A 21,594-nucleotide genomic window follows, 5' to 3' on the forward strand; every position below is an offset into this window, starting at 1 on the left:
ATCGGTGAGAACCTAGTCATGTGACACTCTGCTACAAAGGAAGCCTGGAAATGTAGTTTCTAGCTGGGCATCCAGATGCCCAGGAAGAAGGTGAAAACAGAGGCAGGACAGCCAGTGATTGATCTGTACCACAAGTTTGCATTTTCAAAATACACTTAGCCTCCAATTTTTTATTATCTCCACTATGACACAACTACTGCACCAATGGAAGGCCCCATCATTCATCCCCCAACACCCATCACCTGTAACTGGTGTTATTGCTTCTGCTCTAGCCTCTCTAAATCTATTCACACCTCAGTCAACGGTGGTGGTAAAATTCACATCGGACCATGGCATTTTTCTGCCTTTAACCCTGCAATAACTTTCCATCTCACTCTGAATAAAAGTACATGGCCTGGCCCTGCTATTTCTTGAGCTCAGCTCCTACTCATACAGTGGACCACCTGCCTGTTAACATGGCCTGCGCACTCCCACCTCAGGGAGCTTGTGTCCTCTCAGTCTAGCACTTTCTTCCCCCAGCTCTCTCCAAGCTCACCCCTCACCCTCATGTTGAATCAAAGGCCACCTCCTGGCAACACTTTGCCTGGCAAGCTAATTTACAATGCAACCCTTCCACCACCTTGAACTCCTTATTTTCCTTTCCTTTTTTATTTTTCTCCTCAGCACCTTCTAACATATTATGTATTTTACTTAATCTTGTTTACTCTCCCCCACTTCCTCTCTTTCCTCCGCAACCACAGAAGAAAAACTCCAAGAATAGTAAATGTTTTTGTCTGTTTTCTTCTCTGTACTTTGTATAATGCCTGGCCCATAGTGAATGCTCAATAAATACTTTTGAGTGAATTATAGAAAACATAAATGTATAAGAAATCAACCTTGCAATAATAATTAATGTTTTGAAGCTCTAAGACTAGGAACCGAATATTGAATGAACTATGGAAACAGAGACTTGAACTTGGGAAAAATTACATTTATTGTCATTCTGAGGATAACTTATTCATGAAATTAAACAATTAACTTACTCTCTATTTGCCTCAGTTTTTCCAGCTCAGTTAAACATAAATACTTGCTTCAAGTTTATAGAGATTTGGAAACTTAAATATGTGAAAAAGGCAATGTAATATCTCAAAAGCATTTGCATATAGTTTATATTTTAGTTTACAACCTTTACTTAAGTAAAGGAGTTCCAAAGAATTTGCTAATTTCAAACAGTATATCTGGGTAATTTGTACAGAACAGTCCTTTTCTATTTTGTATTGCAGTCTCTAAGGTTGTAGTAAACCTCAAAGGTGTCTTGAGTATGTTTAACAAAATAATCACAGTAAAAGTAATTAATAACTTCTGTATGTAACAAATATTTTTACAAGTTATGTTACATCCTTATAAAAGCTCTATGAAGTAGGTACTTACAGAGACATGTAGGATATGATTACAGCTGACTTTAAAGATTAAAACAATAATATATATAATTTGATAATTTAAGAATACTTCATTTTTTACACTAATGCACAATTAACAAAAAATGTGTAAATATAAAATAATTATATTTTTCTGAGATGAGTATTTACTTACATGGGATATGCCTTTACTTTTGTTCCATTATCTGTTATTCATACTGAAGTTCAATCAACAAAGAATATCTAAATACATTTAAAATATTAAAAAAATAGCCTTCAAAATAATTACCTCCCTAATAGTATGATAATCATGCAATGCATGGCAAGGGTCACTAATTCAAAACTAACTACTCCAGTTTTATTTCCTAAATTAGAAAGGAAAAAAAAGAACATGAATTTTTCTACATATTACCTACACATATTCCCATAAATAAGTTTTTATATATAATTTATAAGAGTAGAAAAAGAAGCAAATCATTAATAAAATGACAGAGTTTGGAATTATCAAGGAAACAACCCAGATTCCTGCTAATTTGGTTTCAGGAGATGATAATAAAGCTTTTTTATCTCAAACTTGGCTCAAGCTTGGGGAAAAAAATATTTCCCCAGGAAATTTTAGTCCAGCTGAAGCAATTAATTTTTACTGACTGTGTCCAGTATCCTTATTTCTCAATTTTGCTACTCAATTGCATGATCACTCAATCACACGCATTCGGATGGTTATTCAGAATTGAATCAACAACTTTGACAGAGTTAATATCTCTGCTGGCCTTTCACAAAATGCCCTTGTTACTCCAGAAGATGGACAAGAACCAGAAAAGACATCCCAGTTTCCCAGATACAGAAATTTGGACAATCAAGCACAGTGTTTGAACATCCACTGTTTCTTAAGACACCATGGAGGGAGCACAGATTTCGAAAAGGACATGGTACAAGTCTTCAGGGAATAGAATTTATCATATTCTTAAAAATATCTTTAAAAGATGACATGCAAACCTCCTATTAGTTTATGGACAAGTCTGGAGGCATTCACAAAACTTATTTCTGCAAAATTCTCAACAGTGGTGGCCACAATAAAATTGTCAACAGTATTACTTTTAACACAAACAACAGATAACTTCAAATCCATTGAAATAAAAATGTAAAAGCATTCTGGATGTTAAAAAATAATTTAATGGCTTTTTGTAATCTTCTACTTAGATAAATTTTATATTGATTATGGAAGTTTTAGGATCACCATTACTTTCGTTAAGTTTTATAATGGTAGCTAAAATAAGTGTAGCTAAAATGTTTCCAGGGTGTTCTTGGGTTTAAAGGGTCACTTCCTTAATAGATTGGGGCTGTGTCAAATCTACTTTAAAGTGAGATGATACACATAAAAATACTTTGTAAAGTTAAAAGCATCATATAAAAGCAGGACGTTGCATAGATCCAGACCCCATTTTGGAAGCACTTAACTATAATTACAGGTGCTGATAAATGAAAGAAATAAGGCATCAAAAATGCTTTCATGGCCTTTAAAAAATTTTTATTTATTGATTTTTAGGGGGAGGAGAGAGACAGAGAGCAAGAGAGCGAGAGAGATCAATCTGTTGTTCCACTTATTTATGCATTCATTGGTTGATTCTTATATGTGCCCTGACCAGGGATTGAACGCGCAACCTTGGTAAAATGGGATGACTCTCTAACCAACAGAGCTACCTGCCCAGGCCTTCATTGCCTCCCCCCTCGCCCCATCCAGGGCCAGTGCATTCACTGATGAGGAGGAATATATGTCATCCGTTAATATGGCAAGATCATTTAAATACAAAACACTTAGGTATTCACATCTGAGGTCTCCGTTGCGCTAAGCCCCAGAATGAATGTCCGCTTACCCCCACTTTTGGCCTGTATAATGTAAGTTTGTTTTAATAACATGTTTCAAGTCATGGTAGTCTAATGAGCATAATTACAGAAATTATTTGCCTTTCTAATACAATTCACTCTTCCAAAGCTGCTTCCAAAACCAATAAGCACCTCCTGACTTGTTCTCCTCAAATGGTAGAGATGATTTTGTTTACTTCTTTATTTTTATGGGGAAAATGTACAAAACTTTATTATTGGTGGTGCATAAGAATCAGCTTCATACAAAAAATTAGTATGTCCTGAGGGTGTGCACTGCAAAGCTGTGAGATAGCTCTATCTCCCTCTACTGGCTAAATTATCATCCCAATCCCTGAGTCCTGTGGAGCCAGGGACTGACATTCCCCCCAGGAACAGGGCAGGAAACCCAGGAGGGCTGCTCTGGTCGGGAGCTGGTTTTCCAGAGGCAGTCCTGTGCCTTGGAATTCCCTTCCCATCTTAAAACAAAAACACACAAAAGAGTGATTGCCATGAATAAAATGCCCTCGATGGAAGAAAAGGAAATATTTTCCTTAAATTTTTTTTAAAAAATACCAAGAAGACTCCTGAAGATTAAAGTACAAATGCACAGTGCTCAGTGTGCATAGAATGTCACTTTTCCCAGGATAAATAGAGAACCAAGTAATCTGTTAAAGAGTCACACCAAATCTCATGGCTGAGAATGTGTGGGCATTAAAAAAAATCCTGCATTTACTTTCTTGATAAATGCCTCATTAGGGCACACGACTACTAAAAGCCGGAGAAGGCAGAACCTGAGGTTAGGTATTTTAAGTGGCATTTCATGTTTTCTTTGAGTTCAGAGGGTTAAACAGGTAAGTGGTTTCACATGGAGGTCCTTCCTAGGAAAACGAGGACAACACTGATGAGCTAGCCACTTTTCCAGAGGTGGAAAAAAACGAGTTCGAACACACCATGTCTGGAGACGCAGCCCTGCGGTAAGTGGAACCTTCTGACGACGGAGGCCGCGAGTCAGCAGCTGGGTTGTGTCACCCTGACCGGGGCGGCCTTGTTAGTGCAGCGTGACCCTTGGAGCCCTCGCACAGATAATACCGGCACCTCTCTCCACTCTAATCTCCTACCCGTCTGAGCAATTCAGCAGGAGATAGGGGCACTAAGGCCATATTATTCCAAACAACATTTAGCCGAATGGTAGCTGAAGATTGTGACAGCAAAAGACAAATTCTCCCGGTCAAATACTTTCCTTCCCAGAAGTTTCCTGTTGTAGTGCTTTTGAGACGCAAAGATGTCATTAAAAAGGAACCCAAATGGAAATCCCACACCATCCTTAGCTGAACCTAGGAAAACGCAAATTTCAGACAGAATTTTTGGGGAGCTTCTTTTGCTACAGTGAGCTATGATGAATAGCACCAAATATCCAGATACAGGCTAAGTCATCCACTCATATATTTTGTTGGCATTATGTCATCTGTCCAGATACGTGCAGATAGCTTGTTTTAGCAGTTGGTAATCTGGTAGCCTGAATGCTTGGTGGCCATTTCCTCGAATGAGGCAGCTTAATGACCTAGCATATAACCTGGGTCAAAAATCTAAATGCCAGTGGCAAAGTCCTGCTTTTCATGTTAGTGGCACAACATCCCTGCATTTAGATGCTACTGAATGTGTTTTCTCGCAGCCCAAGGGGGAAAAAATTAAAACTTTTCTAAATTCTTACAAATAATTTTCAGAGGTATAATTGTACCCTAACTTTATTTTGTATTTGAAAGTGGGAATCTGAGCAAATCAACAGTTAATGTATGTAAGGAAGATTGAGAGCACCCCCTCTGGTTGCTTTTTCTATTTCTATTGTTTTTCCTTTCAAAATGTACAGCAACAGAATTTTGTTCTGATGTTCTAATAATCCAATTTGGGTTTTATATTCTGGCAATGGGACTTATGGGAAAAAATAAACTGTCTCTCCGGTAATCTGCCATGCCTGGTGCTCTGAAATAAGATCAGACAGTGATGGGCAATGATTCTTTCCTGTGACAGGACACTGTGTTTTGGGAAAGGCTGATAATTCTTTTAGCTTGCCTGCACAAAACATGAGCTGGCTTATATGCTAAAATGTGATTGGACGCTTACACCTTTGAGGTTCACAATAGTTATTAATTTATGAATGATGCAAATCATTTAGAAAAACTTTTCCAAAAATGTGCATATGACACACTTCAGAGAAGATTAATATATCAATAAAGAGCTGTTTTCTATCTTTCTTTTAAACAATATTGACAGACTTGTTTAATAATAAGGATCAGATTTCCTTTATTGAATAACACACTACACAGCAATGAAATTCATACTTCATCTGAAAAAATATGTTCCCCCCATGTCAACTGAAATAGGTTCATTTGATGTTGACCTGTTGATCAAAGAAAATAAGCTCACTCAGTGTGGTGTATGTTTGTGTGTGTGTGTGTGTGTGTGTGTGTATGTGTAGTGTGTGTGTGTGTGTGTGTGTTGTGTATAAGAGGTGGGGAAATGTTGGTGGGCCTTGGAGATGGTAATTCATTCTTGTACACTAAAGTAATTCATTTGTTGAATCTGCCTATAAGTCTTGATGGATTATGAAACATGGTTAATTACTCCTTTCATATTAGAATAATTTGACCAGTTTATTAAGAGCTATATCTCTATGTCCTTTTTGTCATGAAAACAAAAGGGAGAATTTTATTAATGGTAAGCATGCTCACCATTTAAACTTAATTAGAAGCATATCACTTTACAACTGGAACTTGGTAATTTTCAAGTAAGTCCCTTTATTTTACTGATTCACAAGCAGAATCACCTACCTCCTTATCATGGGAGGTCATGATAGACCTGGTCTGTTGAATGAATGTTTGCCCTCTCCACCTCCTCCTCCTGTACTTGATAATTTTCAAGCTATTTGTTATGTCAGTTAGTAAATATGTGGAGAAACAGAAATACAAATATTATTCTATGGTTAAAAGGTATCCAAATAGGATAATAGGAAGAACCAGATCAGGCCATCTGTGTAGGGCACTGATTACATAAATTGCTGGAATAAATCAGAAATATGATGCCCGGAAACTAGGATTTCTGCAGAACACTTTGTACATAACTGATAACTGTAACTTGGTCCTGCTTTTGATGAAAATTATAATGTTACTTGCCCACACAAACCTATCTCAGACTAATTTATCTAGGCTGTGATTCACAAGTCGGCAGGGAGTGCCAGGGACAGTGAGCTAAAATTCAGAAATAAATAACACAAGGCTTTACTGGAAAGGTGATTTGTTATATGATTAAAATAACTATTTAAATTTTAAATTGTTTAATATACTTCCTGAGACACTGTCTATCCCAAAACATTGAAAATGCAAATTGCAGAATGGAAAATGAAGATAAATGGGATTTTAGACATGAAGGCCAAGAGAAAACAAACATTTACATGATTTTGAACTAAACTTTGTAATTATATAAGGCTTCCTATAGTGAGTGATGGAGGAACTTTAAAAAAAGACAATGTTTAGACTCTTAAAATGTTATCCTCTTAAGGATAACAGATAGATTAGAGAACCCAATTTAAAATAGCAACACTAACAACAAAAAATGCTTAGAAATAGGTTTAACAAGAAATATTCTAATCTTACATAAAACTATATAATATTATTAAAAGCAAAACATTCTTAAAGGTATAGAAGGCATTCCTGTTTCTAGAATTGCGTATCCAATATTAAGATGCCAGTCCTCTATTACTTAATTTATACAGTTAATGTGATCCCAATAAAAATACCAACGACTTTTTTTAAACAGAGTTAGATGAATTTGTACTTAAGTGTATATGAAACAATAACTATGAAGACTAAAGAAACGCTGTTGAGACTCATAATTTCTAGGATATAAATATATATGTATGCGTATATATTGCATATATGCATATACGTGTATATATGTGTGTACATATATGCATATATATATTTTTTGTTCTCATAGAAGCAAAGACACCAGGAGCACCAGTATACCAAGTGTCCAGACCTTTTTTTCTAGGGCCATTACCCTCTACAAGGAACCAGGGCCTCCCTGAGAAATGTCTGATTCTAGGACTGAGGCAGAGGGCATAAAAAAAAAAAGAAAAGAAAAACCACATAATTCCAGGAAGAAAACACTCCAAAAAATAAGGAGGCATGTCATAAGAATGCAGGATCCAGCTTGAAGAGGCTTTCATTGCAGAAACCTGGAACAATTTGAGTAACAAAATAATTAAGGAACAGTAATAGATTATAGATAATTTAAATAAATAAGAATCTGTGAGTCCATACCAATAATAAGTAATGGAAGGAAGGAGGGGAGGAAGGAAGGAAGGAAGGAAAAGGGAAGAGGGAGGGAGGGAGGGAGGGAGGGAGGGAGGGAGGGAGGGAGGGAGGGAGGGAGGGAGGGAGGGAGGGAGGGAGGGAGGGAAGGTAAAAGGAGGGCTCTTGCCTAGAGTAGAATACTGACTAACAACTGGTAAATGTGGAGGGAGTGATGCGGTTTGAAAATCATCATTTGCAGCCAACATAGTAAAAACTGGTTCAGCCAAACATCATAAAGGAAAGCTAAATCAAAGGAGAATTTGATGAGGAGCAGGGTATTTGCATAGGACTTGAAAGTGGGTCCTACAGATTGCTAGTACTTGCAAAGGAAAAAAGTAATAACTATACAATGGCAAAATCAGACAATACCCTGAAGGGATGATCAAAGTTAACAACACCAATGAGAGGCAGATGGACATGAAGCCTTGAGAAGGATATAGCTTCTTCCATGCAGAATCTCACCTGAGACTGCATAACTTCAATCTAATCTTCAAGAAACATTGACATGAAATGGGACAAGTAAATGCCTTACTAGATTGTAGAGTAGATACAGTACTGAAGGAAAGTTAATGTTATACAGGACATTATTAGGTCAATTAACAGATTTGGAATACAGATGAGGGATGAGACAAAAGTTAAATGTATTAAAGTTGATAAATAAATGTGGTTATATAAATGAATATCCTTTAAAAATATACTCTCAAATATTAGAGTAAGGGACCATAATGCATGAAATGTACTCTTAAATGACTCAGAAAAATATTGTGTAAATAGGTGGATAGGCAGACTATTTAAGTAGATTAGCTATATTAGAAGATGATAGGTAAATAGATAAATAAAAAATGATAAAACAAATGGAGCCTAATTTTAAATATAGGTGTATCTGAGTAAAAGCTATATAAGCATTCTATGTATGATTTTTTTCTTACATTTTTTCTTTAAGTTTGAAATTATTTCCAAATTAAAAAATAGCTTACAGACAGCACACACAATAACTGATTTTGAATATAAAGATCTGAACATTTGATTCATATAAAATCAATTATTTCCCTACCACTAAACAAATGTTGAACAAATCTTTAGCAAATGTTAGTTTGAGGGATACCAAATACTAGCCTGCCTGGAGTCCATGTCTCAGTGCAACTCTAGATATTAGTGAACTTGCAAGATAGGCTTTTTTCTTAATATCACATATATCTCCTGGAAATTGGAACATAAAACCAACAGAAACAAACTTCTGGACTAATTCTTACCAAAAAGGAAAACCTTCTTGGTTACCAAAAAGGAAATGTTAAAATTCCTGAAAAAAAGGCAGTAAGATCACATTCAAGTCCTTGATAGCCAGTAAGTGAAAGTATAGAGATAGTTAGACTTGGTAACCAAAGTTTCAGGGGAGCAGAGTTCACAAAAATTGAGAGAAAAATTAGATTCAACTCCAAAACATGAATTTCTAGAAGAGATTCCAAAATGTTTGAGGAACTGAGAAGACCTCATCCATGCAGTTTTAGATGATGAAGAATAAAAAGGGAGGTACAAGTAGAATAGGACTGAAATGTGTAATAATTTATGATCTCAAAGAATTTTAATATAATCATAAAAGTAAACAACAACCACCACCACTAGGCATATATATAGCAAAGGATAAATGAAATGGGGTGATGAGGGCATGTGAGACTAATGTCGGGAAGACTAGCGCCCCATGAAGTGAGGTTTGCTCACCAACCTCCTCCCCACAACACCACTAAAGAAAACAAAAATATGACTGTTGCTGTCCTTGAGGCAAAAAAAAAAAAAAAAAAAGGAAGGAATAGAAGACACTTTCCTCAGCCTGAGGACTCATGGATGAGACGCTGTCTGGGCTGAATTTTACAGGTAAAGTTTAAGAATAAGAGGGTCTGGAGGGCTTCCTATGGGCAGGGACTGCCAAGAGGCACGCCACAAAGGTGTAGAGTGGAGAATCTTGGCACACTCTCACGTTCACACGGAGACTAAAGTGTGGCGGGGTGTACCCCTCAAGGAAGAATGGTGACAGCTGGGCCATTTTACAGCTTGACCCCTTTGCAGTCTGGCACACCAACCTTACATCCTCTCGGAAAAGACAGTAAAAGATCTCAAGGGGCTTTTTCCCACTGTGTCCTAGCTGCTATAAAGAGTTTTGGCCCCCGGGGAGAAATTTCCTAAAGACACCCAAACTCTAGTGGGAAGCCACAGTAAGGCATTAAATTTGGGCTCATGGTGTACATGAATTTTTTTCAGTAAGATATTTATCAAGCATCTATTGAAGAATAACTTTACGGTAAACCCTTCAAAATAAAGTAGTTGTAAAATATACCTTTAGATCACAGAACCTCTAAATAACAGGTTTTTGTTAATCACCCATGAAGCCCTCATCCTTCCCTTTCCCAAAAGCCATGTCGCTGTCAGTATCCCATCTGCACTGCCAAACCATGAACACAGTGTGCTAGATTGTCGTTTTAGAGATGCTAGTAATTGGCCAGTTACATATTGGGGGAAATGTAGAAATTATGGCTCTGATTTTGGAAGAGTCAATCTATAGATTTTCTTCCATGGAGAAATTTGCTAGTAGGGCCAGTTATCCTTTTTTTTTTTTTTTAAAAAATATGTTTTTATTGATTTCAGAGAGAGGAAGGGAAAGGGAGAGAGAGAGAGAAAAATCAATGATGAGAGAGTCATTGATCAGCTGCCTCCTGCACACTCTCTACTGGGGACCAAACCCACAACCCAGGCGTGTGCCCTGACCAGAATTGAACTGCGGTCTCCTGGGTCATAGGTCGATGCTGAACCTCTGAGCCACACCGGCCAGGAGGGCCAGTTATCTTTTGAAGCTAGCCCTAGGTTTTTATACTGCATCAATGCATCCTTGTATTTTTCAGTACACTATGGTGGGATGGGGGCAGGCAGGAATTAACAGTGTTTATTCTTAATTTCTTCTCCCCTTAGCCTTGTACATCTGTTTGGCTAATTGTTCATGTAAGGAAAGGAGTCTGGCCTAAATCTGGAGTCTGGAGCCTTTTGGTCCCTGTGACGTAGAACTGGCAAGAGTACGTCCCAGTTTGTAAACTGCTCCATAGGGAGGTAGGGGTCCGCCACTTTGCAAGCTTGGAGCGGAGACAGCTAACCAAATGGATTCCTGAGGAGGTCCAACTGTTTTGAGCGATTCATAATAAATATCATTCCTGGTGCCTTGCTCACTTGTGCAGAGTCAAGAGAAACTTTCTAATGCTTCTGATGCTGGCTTCTTTTGAATAACTCTTTGAATGTTGAACTGAACTGATTCACTCTTACAAAATCAAGGATCACCACGGCCTCATTGGCTCCCTGTATGCTGTCCTCCTAGTAAAAAACAGGTTGATAACTTACGTTTCCCCACTTGTTTACCCTCCACTACCCGGCCTCCTTCCAGAAGAAATAAATAACTACAATGTTCCTCATAGACCTGAGAGTACTAATGATAATCAGAAAATAAAAATTACTAAACATTTAAGAGTAATCCACCAATTTAATGATGGAAATAAAATTGAAATAGGACAGATAGATTTCATTGAAATAAATAGGGGAAAATTTTATAGGAGAAATGTAATGAAGAAAACAGGAAAGAACTAAAAGTAATTCAGTGAGATCTGAGGAAAATTCTACAAGAAAAAAAGAAATATTATAATAATAAAGAATTTTTGTTAGTAAAATTTTTTATGTCTTTATTTTAAAATTTCAATAGAGGCAGTGGAAAAGAGAACAGATGCTGGTGAAAGCCTCATTAATAATATGGTAAATGAACTGGAAATGATCCTAACATACAGAGTAAAGAAGACAAAGAATGGGAATTAGGGAAAAGAGATAAACTTAATGGAAGATAGATCCTGGAGATCAAATAGTCGAATAATTCAGAAACAGGTAAAGAAATAGATGGAGAAAGAGAAACAAAGAATAATAAGAGAATATTACTCTGAGTTGAGCTCTCAGATCAAGGCTCCTGATTGTCAAGTCAGATTTGCAATAACAAAAGACATTCTATGTAACTTGGAACAATTTCTGAACTCCAAGGATAAAGAGCCAATCTCCCAAGCTCCCAAAAGAGAGAAGTTTACCAATAATGAAACAGAAGAGGGAGAGATGCTCCCTCTGCAATGCAGGAAGCTGCGACAGAGTAAAAGACTATTTACAGTTTTCTAGAGCAAAAAGAAATCCTTGAATTCTAGAATCCTTGAATTCGAGGATCCTCTGGAAATGGCCAGAGGGAAGGGGGCCAGGGGCTGGGCAGAGGTGGGCAAAGAGAGGGGAAATGGGGACATCTATAATAGTGTCAACAATAAAACTAAAGTTTAAAAAAGGATATTCTATATCAAATCCGATAGTCCACAGTTAAAGGAAAACCCACAGCTTAAGATTTCACTAGTAAATAAGAAAAATTTAAAACAAATGGAATAGCCATTCAATTTAAGAAAGAAGAAAAATACAGGAGCTGGAAATTAATAAAGATAAAAGTAGAAATTACTGATTTAGGAAACAATGGTCATAGTTAACATTTATAGAGTATTTGCCATATACCAATTATGGAATAAGTGCTTTGTAAGCATTGTCTTATTTAATCTTCATAATAACTCTAAGAGATAATATTCATTATGAAAAATACCAGTCACAGATCTTTCTGAGGCAAATAACTGCATCAGACTCTATTAAGAAAAAGAGAACTACAATTGTTTATTGAGGTCTTTTACAGAACTCCTTCAGCCTTGGTAAGTTTAGGAAATAAAAAGCCAACACTCCCTGCAAAACAAAACAAAATAATTCAGACAGTTTGAATAAGGTAGGACAGATGTCTATTTATATTTCTCTCACAAATCTGGCATATGCTTGGAATTAACAAATATAACTCATTTATTAAGACCCCAATGAAAATTAAATCTGAAAAGCTGAATCTTATACAGGTTACTGTCTTTGTCTAGAATTTAATTTATCAAGAGATAAATATTTCCAAATAGAAAACCCTTGTAATTTGAAGGTTAATATATCCTCATCTGAAATTATATAATATTAGGAAAATAACACATGAAATTTTTCCCCAAAAAATTTATGGATGAGGCCAAATCTGCAAAATAAAATCAAATTAACAACATGGAATATTTTGAATAGTAAACAAGAAAAAATGGAAATAAACAGATAAATTATTCGACTCAAGAAATTCTGATATATGGAAACTAGCAAGGACAAATTTCAGAAAACAAAGTAAAATAATCATTTAAAAATAGATAAAGAGAATTGTTGAAGTTTTTTGCTCTTACTTTTTATTTCTTTGTTTCTATTCTAATTCACTTTGAGTGAACTCAAGTTTGTACCATAACTATATTTTTCTCTGTGTTGATTCTGCTCAGAACTGTTTCAAAAATTTCTTTATGTTCTTTCCTGATCTCTTCAGGTACCTTTTCCGTGTATGCCTGCCTCCCATGTCACGGGCCTTTCTTGCCACCTACAGCGAACACTGTTGTATCAGGGGTCCGGCACTCTTTTCAGTGAATTATTTGTTCCTTCATGTGGGGGCATCAGGAGTTGGCTGGATTGCACAATACCTAAGATGGAAAAAAAATCAGTCCCTTTTTCTTTGAGAGCAAGAGAAAGATAGAGACACTAGTCAGGCTCTCTCTGGGGACGTGGATCTATAAAATGTAAAGCCCCATGCTTCTGGGAGCTTCTTTAAGGCTACACGGCCTCATCTATAGTGAGAGAATGGAATGAAGCCAATGCACAAAGGGAAACAGAATTAAGGAAGCAGTCCAAGCATCTACCAGTAAACAAGTGGATAAAAATGTGGTGGTACATATATGCAATGGAATATTACTTGGCCATAAAAAAGAATGAAATCTTAACCATTTGCAACAACATGGATGGACCTAGAGGTTATTAGGCTAAGTGAAATAAGTCAGACAGAGAAAGATAAATACCGTATGATTTTACTTATACAGGGAACCTAAAGAACAAAATAAATGAACAAACAAAATAGAAACAGACTTATAGACACTGAGAAGAGACTGCCTGAGGGGAGTGGGGTGAGGGACCAGGTGAAAAAGGAAAAGGAATTGAAAAGTACGAATTGGTAGTTACAAAATAGTCATGGGGATGTAAAGTACAGCATAGGGAATCTAGTCAAAAATATTGTAATAACTATGTATCGTGCCAGGTGGGTACTGGAAGTATCAGGGGGGATCACTTTATAAAGCATGTGATTATCTAACCACTATGCTGTACACCTGAAGCTAATACAAAATAATACTGAATGTAAACTATAATTGGGGAAAAAAAGAAAGCAAGCTCTGCGGTGCTTGTGCAGGTCATTGTTGCTGCTGTTACATCCCAGACCTGTGTCAATGAGCTGTCCCAGCATCTCTTTTCCTTCTGTTGTTGGCTGTTTGAAACCAAAAGAATCCTTAACACATCACCTTACTTTGCATTTATTTTATATTTCTAGTAGTTGTTTTTCAATGACTCTATTGAGAATATAGTCGATTCTCTAAATATCTAGTTTCGCTTCCTTTAATCTTTTCTACAAGTGAGCTCCTTCTCGGTGCCTCAAACACTATACCCTCCAGTTTTCTATCAAAATCTCCATGAAGGTGCCTTTTTTCTCTGTTGTAGCAATTTGTTCTTGAAGAAAGACAAGCCCATCCAGCTGAAGGTGGATTCTCTTTGATTTTTTTCACTCCTGTGTTGCTGAATGTACACAGCCCTTAGTAACCAAACTGAGGTATAGATCCCTCCTCCCCACGACTCTGCTGCGCACTGGGGCAATCTCCTGGACAACTTGCCTTGCCCGGTGGAGCTCATTCCTGGTGATTGTGAAGCAGCCTTACATCTTCAGTCAGCAAAATGAAGAACCCTAATCCCTCCATGAACCACTTCCAGCTCATGCAGGCTCAGCTTGTTCCTGCAAGTGATTTCATATCTTGGAATTTCAAGTGCCACTCCCTGTCCAGTGGGCCTCCTGCTTCGATGCAATCCTGGCAATACTCTACCCTGCTCTCGTCCTGGAGGGTAAAGGTTCATGTCGGGGTGCGCTTGTTTGTAACACAATGATGCATTTTGCCAAAACCCTGTGGTTCTGTGTCAGAGACCACAGACATTAATGCAGGCAGTTCCAAATGTAAAGACTGCATAGTATGAAAAATACACAGTGTTAGAAAAGTAGAGAATTTGTATAAAGAGAATAAGTTGCCCTGGGGAACATTAGTCTGTAGGTCCCTGAGTATCTCAGGGATAGTAACATTAAAGAAATAATTTTTTTTTAATATATCTTTATTGATTACAGAGAGAGGAAAGGAGAGGGAGAGAGAGATAGAAACATCAATGATGAGAGAGTCATTGATAGAGCCCGCAACTGGGCATGTGCCCTGACCGGGAATCGAGCCCCGATCGCCTGGTTCCCAGGTCGACGCTCAACCGCTGAGCCACACCCGGCCGGGCAACATTAAAGAAATGATTTTAAAAGAGATTAGAAACTGATTGAGGAAACTGGATAGAAGACTGTAGGGAGAGCTAAGGAAGAGGTCCCCTGACCTCCTGTTTGTGGTGTGGGCGCTCTCTCTTCTTGTCACCCTCCGTGGTTATGCTTTCTCTAAGTGACTCTAAAGTCCAAACATAAATCATAATATTAGACAAGTAAAGTCAAAATGTACTCATGAATAATTAATGACAAATGAGATAAGAATAAAATGGGGCAATATTACATGATTTAACATTGTTTAAAGGAGTCAATATTAAACATAAGGTAATTTAACTACAATGCAGAAAATAAAAAACCTTTTAACATTTTTAAAAAGATTAATGGTATAAAAACTGTTTCCATCATTACCTCAGCATGAAATTAATGGCATTCTCAAAAGGTTTCACTGAAAGAAGTTTAAAGAAGGGTCAATTTACAGAGGAGCAGGGAGAGTTAAAAGAACCAAAAAGGAATGCTGAAAAATGGGAAACCATGACTACTCCTAGACTTGAAAGGGGAACAGTGTTTTCAAAATGGTGTTGCCTAAACCAGTGAGGGCCACATTACCAAAGAGAGGGTCAACCTAAGGTAAAGGAAGAGTGTGGCCAGGTAAGGAAGGGACCTCTCACCCCCAATCTTCTTCTGGTGCCTCTAAGGCCAGAAAACAGGGCAGGGAGATCAAAGAATGAATCTGGAAAGACAAACAGAGAAAAACTAACCTGAAGGAAAAGGAATTTAAAGCTAGAAAATGATAACAAAACTAAAAAACATGAAGGCAAAGGGGGAAAATACTGATACATTAGAAATATTAAAGCTCATTAAATAAAAAATTTAAAAAGTATAGTGCTAGTAGGATTATAGACCAAAAACAGGATTTAGGGGTTTAGAAATCTGAGTCAAAATATGAAACACTAATCCAGTAAGTAAGATTCCAAGCAAAATAATTTATTTTAGAAAATGAAACCAAGAAAGGAAATTTTAATGTTAGAAAGACATGATAAAATAAGAATGCAACAATGAAAATAAAATCAACATAAGTTGAAGCACTAATATACACAAAGAGTAACCTAACTATGTACATTAGTAGAATTACTTTTATTATTTATTTATATTTTTATATTTCATATATTTTTCAGATTTTTAAAATAATAGGTATGCCTTATTTTTATCATCAAAAAGGGGGAAAGTATTTGAAAATAAAAAAAACACACACACAAACACAGCCCAGTTATTAGCCTGTTGATATTCAGAGTGATACATCAATTAAAAGACATTAGGACAAATACGAAAATTGTTCATAATTAAGTAATTTGCCTAAAACCACACCAATAGTGAAGAAATAAAATGTTTCTACTGTGTTGTGTCCACTCCCTCTCAGCTACATTTTAAATTCACTCTCAACAGTGCCTCTCTCTCAAGATTTCTGCCACAATTATTTTATCTCTTCCCCTCCCAAGTAGAGAAGAGGTAAGCATCGCTCTCTTTTATTATATACGATTTCAAATAATGTGGGGAAGTGGACACAGAACATTTCGTATCTAAACCCTAATAGGAATATTGCAATATTCAAAAACATATATAAGAATGTCACTGGCTTACTTTCCCGAGGTAAGCGATTGTATAATATGAGCGGAGAAGGAAGGGGGGATATAATAGAGTCCATGCTGCCTCACCACCAGGGTGGGCTGCACCTGCAGCAGTTTCCCGGCCACACCCGTGCCCCCACCTCCCACGGTCTGGGGAGTCTTATATTTCTCCCTCCACCCGCTTGTCCACCATGAGAGACATGTCTGTTGAGAATCACTGCATTTTTTTCTTGTATTTTCAACCTGAAACATTTATTTTCAAACTTTACTTTTTATGGCTTATATTATAAAAACAAGAGGTTTTTATTCCTTCTAATATAGTAAACATTGATTCAATATTTATAGAAACTGCACCAGTCCTACTGTCCCCAAGGTACATGTCCCTTAGACATGTGTCCTCTCTACCTACCCTTTGCCTGGATGATCCCAGCAACCATAGCCAAGCTGGGAATGATGGTCCTAGAAAATAGTGTAAAGACCCTATAGATCTCAAAATGGTTTGTTACTGTCTTCTTGGTCTGTATATTTTCCCTTTTGTATAATAAGCTCATGTTGTCTTCAAGTGTGTATTCTTGTTACGTGATCTGGATTTTGAAGGATAAAGTCACCATGTGGAAATTACTGGCCTGATTGTCACACCTTTGGTTAGGTAAACCTATGTTCAGGAAAACTACTCCTGGTTAAGGTGGAAATCCCAAAGAGAAAAAGAAAGCATTGAACACCCTGGAATTTCCTGTCATTGTCATCTCCACCAAAGCACCCAGAAGAATCCACAGTCAGTGGCCTTTTTTGTAAGGGAGCAAAGGCTATTTCCACTGCCCTGTACTTCTGCTCTTGACATTTTACATTAAAAGAAAGTCCAGACATCAAACAGAAATATAAGGGGAAGCTGAAAACTGGATATAAATAAATAAAGTAAGCCTTGAATAATGGGAGTTGTTGATGTTACTGTAATTGGTCCTTGCAACTTTATGGAACAGATGGGAGTCCTAAAAGATCTTAAGAAAAGATAACTGAAGGTTGGCATACATTATATAACTGTCATATTTTGAACTGAAGGGGAGTTCTGGGGGGAAGTAACTAAATTAGGAGCATGTAAAACAAATGTGTTTATTGTTATCTATTATTTATGGCCCTCTGGATAGCTGGTAGTTCATTTGACCGTACTTCTGCCTAAACCAATTTAAATTAATCTAGCTGGTAAATTGAATAATACTGTATCAACTGCTTTGCTGCAATCAAGATATATTGCATATACTCAACTCTCTTAATCTAGTAACCATATTTTCCAACATTGATGGATAATTGCCTTTAAGTGCATCCCTGCCCTCTCTGCTTTTAGGTCTGGTTGATAGGATCATTACTGGAAGTGGTATGTTCCCAGAACCATTTTGAGAATGCAATTTGGCTTAACTCTGCCATCAGTAATATCAGTATAATCTGAGGGTTCTAAAGGCTATTAGCTTTCTCTAATGGTCTTTGACTCCTTTAAATAATGACCAGAAAGGATCCAAGAGACAGGAGGAAACAAACTTCAACTTTCAACTCCCTAATCTTTTCTCCACTTCAGTATGAATGTTCACAGTAACTCATGAACATATACCCCTGAAAGAAAAGAACACCTTTGTGAAGATTGTGTGCTATGTCAATGAATTCAGAGAATACAATCTAATCGATCCTGTAATTTCCAAAAATAAATCTGTAACTGCAAGAAATGCTTCTCTTTATACTTTCCTTGGACATTTGTATCATGGCATAGCAGGAAGCTATGAAGAAACAGTTTAGTAAAAGTTTTGCATTGTAGACTTGTATTAACAACTAAGCTAAAAATATTTCAATAATGCATGAAATCCCAAGTCTCTTTCAGCAATATGACAGGCTGGAATTATGAGCCATTTGTACTTCTTGTTTCTTTTTTATACAATTCGTAGATCTTACTACCATTGGCTTTAAAATCTCAGCTTGCATATGCCTCTATTCTGGCCAAGAAATCTCTTTTTTATCACTGCTTGTTCCTTTACTGTTCAATGTTAGAGCTCTAATTTTGTGAACTTAATTTAGATTTCTTCATGTTTTGGTATTAAGTTTCTGAAAACTCACCTAATCATGATTATTAACTATAACTGTCGACTTGAAGATGACTGTGCTCCCACCACAGCGCATGTACTGGAAGGGGCTTTCCAGGTGTGGTTAAGGCTAACTGTGGGTCTACCTTTGTTTGCTGATCCTCCTTCTGATCAGTGAACCCAAATGTGGATGTAGCAGTTAGTCCTGGCAGTGTCATTCTAGATAAGGAGGGGGGGAGCTGCCTGTTTTATATTATAGAGAAAACCACATTTTTCTAAGAACTGTAGTTCTTTTCAGCTGAAGAATAAAAGAGACTCATAAAACCTTGGGGGTTAAACATTATGGAGATGGAGATAATCTCTAAATGATCACACCTTTAATACCAAGGGAAACTTCTTTGTCAAGAGAAAAACAAAACATATAAACAAACAAAAATAAAATGCTTCTCTTTGTTATATCATCAAATGAGACTATTAATATATGAGTACATTCTGTTTGAATCTTGAGTTGACATGAATGTGTACATCTAGTATATACATATGTAATTGAAATGTACTTGTATGTGCTTAGACAAACATGAGATCATATATGGGAAAGTACTCCATGCTTTACAATACATTTAAAGTATAAGATTTATTATGTATAGACTTATAGGCCTAAGAAGCAAGATGCTCCTTCAGCACCATCACATTGAATTATCCAATTGAAAGTACTGAGAGTTGTCTTCACTGACATTTCCAGGTAACCATTTGAGTGTCATAGAGTTTCCCAACCCAAATCCTTCCAAAACTGAAAAACTGCAAATCATGAAATATTTACCAGAGGAACCAAGATGCCTGTCTCAAATCTCTGCTTTCAGATACTTGTGTTGGGCAATATTTCAAAAGGCACAAATATGTATAACTTCTCGTTATACAAATCCACGTGAGCTTTTCTCATACATTAGCTAATTCTCTATCTTTATACATACATGTATACTTACATACATGTATATCCACACACATACATACATGTGAGTTTTTAAAAGGTAAAATTAGGTACAGACTTTGTACAGTGGCTAGTTTTCATATCTTGCCCAAAAAGTCATTGTGATTTTAAGAAATAAAGATGGTTTGCATTAACTCCAGCTAGTGTTTTAACTCACAATCATACATTTTAAACATATAAAATACAAATAAATTCAACTGTATGCTCTTTGAAGGGAAGGATTATGTCTTTTGTTTCTTGTGTAATTTTACCACAAATCTTAGGCTACTGCTAAATCCAAAATGGGTATCTGATAAATGTTTACATTGAATGGTCGGCTGGAGAATGTTGCAAATAGATTCCAAAACAGAGTTCTATGTTTCACTTGGAGGTGTTCAGTTACCACTAATGATAATGAGAAATCTTTGCTTGCAGGGCACAGAACACTAGTCCAGAAAGAGCTTAATAGAAGGTTAATTCAAGTCATAGAAGAGCAAAAACCATCCAACCATCTATAGCCTCAACACATTGGAATGATGGAGAATAACCTTCTCTTTTCCCAAGAAAGACTTAGGGTATAAAGTGAGGCCTGATAATCCAGGTCATCTTGGTTTCCTTTCTAATACAGTGAGTAGGGAGATTTAACCTTCTCCACTACTGCCAGACTGTGACTAGTGTAAGATAATGACAAATCAATTACGACAAAGTCTAAAGCAACAAGACACTTTTGTCAAGTAGGTCTTATGAGTTCGGAATGTTCCAAATATTGAGCCATGATATTAATCCAGTAAATGCTCTAGGCAGACACCAGTCAGCAGATTTTTATAGAGTGGCTCTTACGTAATTAACATTTTGATAAGGACTTCTGAGGAGTTTCTATCCCTGGGGATTTGCTCTTGTTAGGGAGTACAGATATATAAATGCTTAAAAAGAAAAACAGAAAACTAGAGAACAAAACAATGATATGACCCAGTTATAAAATGTATCCTACAGATATAAGTGTCTGAGGAATAAGGAAATCTGTGTGATAAGCTGCGTTCAGAGACAAGTTTAAAAGGGGAGAAGGTCTTCGGAAATCAGCAGGATTTGGGTAGGTAGGATTAAAGACAAAGACTTAAGAGAGGTGTATGGCTCGTACAAATGCGTAAATATTGAATGTGAGCATCTGTCAGTACTAATAGTGATAAGAACAAGGATTCTGGAGTAAGATTTCCTGGGTCAGTTCAAAGCCTGTCCCTGTGTTACCTAAACTGGCTTCATCTCGATTTTCTCATCTGCAATATGAAGAAAAAAACAGTACCTAGTTTTGTTCAACGAGTTAATATAATGTAACGTATATCAATTAATATATATAAAGTTAACATATATAAAGCAATTAGAGTCATGTTTGGGACAAGTGAGTGCGATATTAGTGCTTACTTAATTATTAACTGGAAAAGGCATTTTGAGGGTCAATATAGACATGGCCTAACTGGAGCAAGAATTTGGGGGAGTAATAGGAATATAAGGCATATAGTATCTTATATTCTATACTTGTAGTTTAAATTAATGGCAAAGCCTTGAGAGTGGACCACTGTGTTCCTGCCTCCCAGGCCATTGATCTTTCTGATATACCAAACTGTCTTCCTATGCCTCTAGTTTTCTCATCTTTAAATTGAGGATAATATAAACCTTACAAGATCTTTGTTAGAATTAAATGAGTTAATACAGGTCAGGTGCTTAAAACAGTACCTGGCACATTGGTAGCACACAGTAAACGTTGAGAGAACAAATGTTATTAATTTATAGTAGTTATATAGGTTAGGTCCCGCTGCATAACCAGCTCTCAAAATTAGTTTATGATTGTACAGATGGACAATATGGGCTGGGCT

The sequence above is a fragment of the Miniopterus natalensis genome, chromosome 4, assembly GCF_054644295.1.
Source record: "Miniopterus natalensis isolate mMinNat1 chromosome 4, mMinNat1.hap1, whole genome shotgun sequence".
In the NCBI taxonomy this organism is placed as follows: domain Eukaryota; kingdom Metazoa; phylum Chordata; class Mammalia; order Chiroptera; family Miniopteridae; genus Miniopterus; species Miniopterus natalensis.